Source organism: Octopus sinensis, unplaced genomic scaffold (genome assembly GCF_006345805.1).
Source record: "Octopus sinensis unplaced genomic scaffold, ASM634580v1 Contig18084, whole genome shotgun sequence".
NCBI classification, from domain to species: domain Eukaryota; kingdom Metazoa; phylum Mollusca; class Cephalopoda; order Octopoda; family Octopodidae; genus Octopus; species Octopus sinensis.
The window spans coordinates 32,501-39,370 of NW_021835527.1; the positions used below are offsets into that span (position 1 = coordinate 32,501).

Here is a 6,870-nt window from a genome sequence, read left to right on the forward strand (position 1 = left end):
GTGTGTGTGTGTGTGTTAATTTTGAAAAAGCAATTTTGCTGAAATTTCCTATGAACTGATTGTTTTGACACGGATTGCTTAAAGCGAAAATTTTCTCCATACGTTACAGAAATATTTCAACTGATTTAAATGTTTGTTTAGTTCACAATACTCTTTCAGGTGCCTACTACATATTTTATGTAGCCCAGCAAGCGTCGTACGAATCATTTCATGAATTATACTAATTTTCCATAAGGAAACCATGATTTCCCGAGTCATTTCAGGGTTGTCTATCTTATGGGGCACAATGCTGATGATAACCAAATAGCTTGAAATGCATTCATCGGTCTTCCAGACGGCACCATCAAATGGTTTTTGGTGTTTTGATACCTATTGCTTGAGGCGAGAATTTTCTCCAAGACAAATTGCAAGAAAACAGCTTTTTTACAGATTAATTATGTCTCAAACATATATGAACTGAGCGCTGATCTAAAAGTTTCTATCTATCTATCCATCTAGCCATCTACCTATCAATTAATATATTAATATACATATATATGTATATGTGTATGTATATATACATATATATGTACAGGGTGGGGAATCAAAATTTACAATAAACGTTAAGTTGTTTTTTCTCAGCAGGCACTAAGTCAATTGCTTTGAAACCTAGCATATATTGATGTTATAATCATACCTAACATTATTATCCTTACCTTTTCAGAAACTTTTGCCATATGAGTAATCAGGAAAGCAAACGTCAAAGAGTGTGTGATTTGCACTCGTCACACCAAAGGAGATTTCAAGAATAGTTGGAGTGTCCATAAAGACTGTTTATAATGTAAAGAATAGAATGACTATGAGCAAAGCTATTACGAGGAAGTCTGGAAGTGGATGAATCAACAAAAAATCTACCAAAGCTTTTATTAAAGCTCTCAAATCAAAAATCCTAAAGGATCCAAACAAATCCATGAGGATAATGGCAATTGAACTTGAGGTAGACAACAAGACCATTAGAAATGCAGTAAAATATGATTTGAGGTTAAAATTTTACACAAGAACACCAAAACACTTGTTAACAACAGCTATGAAGGAAAAGAGATTGGAAAGGGGCAAGAAAATTATTACATGGTTCAAGAAAAGGTCCTCCATTATAACGATCTTTTCAGATGAAAAGATCTTCACTGTCGATGCTGTTCTGAACCGCAGAAATGACAGATTTATTGCAAAATCGACAGCTGAGGTTAAGGAGACATTCAAAACGAAACATCCTGCTCAAGTTATGGCTTTTGGTATTGTGGCTTCCGATGGAAAGAAAATGCTTATAAAATTCTACAAAGCTGATGAAAAGATCAATGTTAATACTTACTACAAGACTCTGAGATACCAGTTATTGCCATGGCTTAAAGCAAACTACCTAGATGGTAATTATGTATGGACACAGGATGGTGCTCCAGACCACACAGCTAGAAAAATACAAGATTTCTGCAAATCCAACTTTAGCAATTTTTTAGAATCATGTTTATGGCCGCCATCTAGCCCAGATCTAAACCCTCTGGATTATGCTATTTGATACGTTTTAGAACATGCTACCAATAGAACATCACACAGCAATGTCGAACTCTCTTAAAGATACTATTAAAGAAGAATGGGAGATGTTGTCTCCCGAATAATTGAAGAACACTTGTGCAAGTTTCAGGAAGCGTGTGATGGCAGTTATTGAGAAAGAAGGAAGACACATAGAATAAAAACATTTTCTATTACGTAAATTTTCTTTTGGCAAATAAATTCTCATAACTTTCAATAAACTAATTGGTCATACACTGTCTTTCAATCCCTGCCTCAAAATATTGTAAATTTTGCTTCCCCACACCATATATATATATATATATATATATATATATATATATAATATATATATATATATATATATATATAATTTCCGCACTAAGGCACGGATTTTAGACCCCATGGTCGTAACCTCAACCGTGCTTTTTCTGTTGTGATGTTTGCTACCCAGGTATCGGTTATCATTTGAATAATCCATAATAAGATAATTCATTTATCTACTTCAATATATATATATATATATATGTGTGTGTGTGTGTGTGTGTGTGTGTGTGTGTGTGTGTGTGTGTACGTATGTATGTATATATATTTATATATACACACAGACTCACGTACACACACACATGTTTCTTTAAATATGCCTATACACCTCAGTATGTACTACTGTACGTGTATGTAGATCTTTCAGTGCTGGGTGCTGTAGTCTGTCACGACTCTGATATTTAGCACTGAGTTTAGAGCACAATCCGTAGATCTTTCCGAGGTTCTAAGGTACAAAGGCATAAAAAGTGCAATTGAGAATCCAACCGTATACGGAAGGAAATACTAATGACTATCTAGAACTGATGGCTTCAAATAATAGGCAGAATGGACATTATGATTCCCTTTAGATTTGCTTGTATACTTTCATGCATAACGTAGAAACAGATTAGAGAAACGCAGCCTATAGTGAGCGTTTGAGTGTGTGCATGTGTGTGTGTATGTGTGTGTGCGCACGTGCGTGTGTGTGTGCACATATGCATGTACCAGAGATGCACTGCTGGTAAGTATGTAAGCCCACACAAATGCCATTTTTATAGTTTCCTAGCTTCGAAGGGCACAGGAGGGGTAATATAAACGGGGGCAAATGTGATTTTCTGGCTACCTGTGTTTCTGCGTTATTCGTTAAAGTATCTTCGATATCGTGATGGCAAAGTATTATTATTTGCTACTTGCCACACTGCTGTATGTGTTCGTCATCCCGAGAGTAGGTTAACAATGGAGAAACATTTTTTCATCATGCAGACACTGTCAAGTACAGAAATTGTCCTATTTGTCTATCTAACTATTTATCGCCAAATTGTCATTTAATCATATTCAATTGTCTAATCTATGCACGTGTATGTGTAAAGGCTTTTACATGTCATCTTGGCTTGGTAGAAATAGCAGCCAAACCTTCAAATCACAGCTCTTATATATGGGTCAACGAGAGAAACCTTTATATTTCAGATAGATACAATAGACAACACAGGCTGTACACCATCAAACCATACCCTTCTTCTTCTTCTTCTTCTTTTTTCTTTCTCTTCTTCTTCTTCTTCTTCTTCTTCTTCTTCTTCTCTTCTTCTTCTTCTTCTTCTTCTTCTTCTTACAGCATTCACCCGGGGTGGGTTGAGATGGCTTCACTTATCCTCAATGCTGCATCTCTCACAAACGCCGACCAGAAGATATTAAGCGACTAGAATCCTTCGATCACCTCTGTCTACGCCGCATCCTTTGTGTCCGATGGCATCACTTTGTCTCCAACAATTCGGTGCGACACCAGTGCAGAATCACCTCCCTCTGAAACCATACCCTGCTGTCATATATATACATGTATGTAAAAACCAATGAGGGAACTACTCAGCGGTCACTAGACTTGGTTGAAATAGCAGCCAAATTTCCCTTAAATTTCAACTTTATGTCTTATGTAAATATGAGGCCCATCAGGGAGTTGTAAAAAACGATGACTGCATGAAACGAACTCAAAAACTCCGGTGAAAGATGTTTTTGCAAAAGTACAATCAGTAACATTAGTAGTATTAATTTTTATTGTGAAAATTAATTTTGTTGAATAAACTTCAGAATATGTCATTTGATTTATACTAATATACTAGCTTAAAAGCAGCACTCCTTGCGGACATTTAAGTTAGCTCCTGCGGAGGGCTAATCAGGCCTGCAGCCCAAAACAAAAGAGAACTAAGTAGTATGACTATAATACATCTATTATGACTATATGCCCCGGTTGTGTCTGATCAGAGGTTAAGGACAGATGAGAATTCATTCTGTAATGCAGTCATTCTATTGTTCCAGTCCCAGGTTGAATTCCAACTACTGGCTAAGTTCTTATCTCAGCGTAAAATTAACGAAGCGAATGTCATTTATCTCCCCCTTGATCTTTGATGTCATCTGACAAGCACCAACCAAGATGCATGAATCAGCCAAGCATTAACCAGCTAGAAATAGCAACCCAAATGCTTTTAAATCAGATTCCAATTCTGGATGTTCGAGAACCAATTGAAGGGCAGATTTTCAACCCCAGAATCGTCATGATTCCAAAAAGGTATAATATGTCTATGTAGAGCAAATGTAGACTGAAATACAGGGGTCTGAGACGGACAGACTTTCGCGTTTATTATTAAAAGATATACTGGACTATAAGAATTGAATTATGCAACGTCCTGTGTATTGTTACGTCATAATATATATACATATACATGCACATGCACATACGCACCACATAGATATAGATATATACATATATATATATATGTATACATTTATATACATATATATATACAGATATATATATATGTATGTATTATATTCTATATATATATATATATTATATATATATTATATATATATATATATATATATATATTATATATAATATATAATATATATATATATCTATATATATATAATATATTATATATATATATATATATATATCTATACTATATATATATACTTTGACATAACTTTCTGTAGTCAAAGCTGAAAGATGATGTCAGCATCATTCTGCTTTGCTATGCTATCGCCGGTTTTTTGCGCTGCTAACCAAGTTCAGGTTATAATTCATATATTTTATTCATTCAGTAATTCTTGAAAAAAATGTTAAAGCATGTTAAAAGTATGTTACATATATAGACGCAGGCATGGCTGTGTGGTTAAGAAGTTCGCTTTGCAACCACTTGTTTTGGGCTCAATTCCATTGTGCCACACCTTGGGCAAGTGTCTTCTGATATAGTCCAGGGCCGATCAATTGTTTGTGATTTAATTTAGTAGATGGCTACTACTTTGGAGGCCGTCGTAGATAAATATACGAGTGTGTGTGTGTGTGTGTGTGTGCGTGTGCGTGTGTGTGTGCTCCACCACACCGCTTGCTGGTTTGTTTATTTCCCCACAACCTAGCGGTTCGAAAACAGAGAATGATAGAATAAATACCAGACGTGAGAATTAGTACTGGGGTTGATTTGACACAAATACAAAGCAAATGATATATGTTTCTTGACTTTCTTTTTGGAGTAGTGTGTAAAAAATGTCTTCCATTGTATGTAAGCATGTGTGTGTGTATGTATATATATATATATATATATACTCTTTACTCTTTACTCTTTTGCTCTTTTACTTGTTTCAGTCATTTGACTGCAGCACCACCTTTAGTCGTGCAAATCGACCCCAGGGCTTATTCTTTGTAAGCCTACTACTTATTCTATTGGTCTCTCTTGCCGAACCGCTAAGTTACGGGGACGTAAACACACCAGCATCGGTTGTCAAGCGGAGCTGGTAGGACAAACACAAACATATACACACATACATATATATATATATATATATATATATATATATATATACATATATACGACGGCTTCTTTCAGTTTCCGTCAACCAAATCCACTCACAAGGCTTTGGTCGGCCCAAGGCTATAGTAGAAGACACTTCTCCAAGGTACCACACAGTGGGACTGAACCTAGAACCATGTTGTTGGTAAGCAAGCTACTTACCACACAGCCACTCCTGCGCCTATAGATGTGTGTGTGTGTGTGTATTTACAATATTATGGAGTCCCTACTCCAAAAGCATGTTCATTTTCAATGCCAGTAAATCAACTTAAATCAAACATTACTGAGCTGTCGAGAAATTAGTTCGTTTCTTTAATTCCGCATTCGATGATCTTAAGGAACAAAAAATAGCCGTCGTTCAAGAACTATGTATATTTCTGTAATCAAATTTAATATTTTGCCTAACCAAAGCAATTTCATAAATTGTTCTAAACGTCCTTGCTTGTTTTGAGACATTTAGTTAGCTTTTATTTCGTATGTTCTGAATAATATGAAGTTTCCTTTGATAAGTTACAAGTTACTCTAGCGGTTGAAACAAATTGAGAAAGTATATTTTATATGTTGTATGAGCTCCAAGGTAATATGTCCTGTATATTTCATGCGATAATTCACAGTACAGGCTAAGAGTTAAGTACAGTTATAATCATTTTATTTTTAATGACATCTTCAAAAGCATTGCGTAGTATTGGTTTGAGAATGTTCAGTTTTGCTGTAGAATATGTAGTTTTGTCCAAAACGATCCTTATTTTAATTAATTGCTTCAATTATTTTACTCCTAAATTGATAAAAAAAAATTTGTTTGCTAGGATAAATAAAATGGCATCGGTATACAACATACACAACCGGAAACAATATAGCCTGGCCCACATTTTAGATAGTGAGCGTTTTTATCGTTTTGCTCTTTTCATTTTAATCCCGTTTCTTGTTACTGAAATATGTTGCCGTCGAGGTCGAACATGAGCCTAACTTTTATGCAAGGCTTTCTTTGAGAACACCCACATAAATTTATGTTTTAGGGTTTCGCCCATCGCTGGAGAAAACTGGAAGAGTTTTTTGAAATGAGATGGTGTAAGATTAACAAAAGAAGAAAAGGAAAACTCACTAATGACAACATTAACAGAATTCAAAAGCAGAGACAGAAAAAGTACCTCCGAAGCCATATGCCAGGCCCTGTAGATGTACCTATGGTGACACTCAATGAGGGAATGAGCCCTATGTAAGGACTTGGGGTTTCACACTGGTGCAACTGACAGAAAATGCAGGTGGAGGTTCCAAATGTTTATATTTCTTTCTCTGTCTTTCACACTCAGTCTCCTCTCTCCCCATCTCTCTGTCTGTCTTACTCTCTCTCTCTCTCTCTCTCTCTCTCTCTCACTCTCTCTCTCGTTCTTACACACACACACACACACACACACATACACACTGACTCACATTTTTTTCTTTCTCTATTTTTCCC

General features: G+C 35.6%; 1 long non-coding RNA gene across 1 annotated transcript; it reads left to right on the forward strand.

Moving 5' to 3' along the window:
• Positions 1-4,554: 4,554 nt before the first annotated feature.
• LOC118761858 lies at positions 4,555-6,506 on the forward strand. The gene is made up of 2 exons (XR_004997687.1): positions 4,555-4,639; positions 6,431-6,506. It is a non-coding gene; the product is annotated as an uncharacterized LOC118761858 (long non-coding RNA).
• The last annotated feature ends 364 nt before the right edge of the window (positions 6,507-6,870 follow it).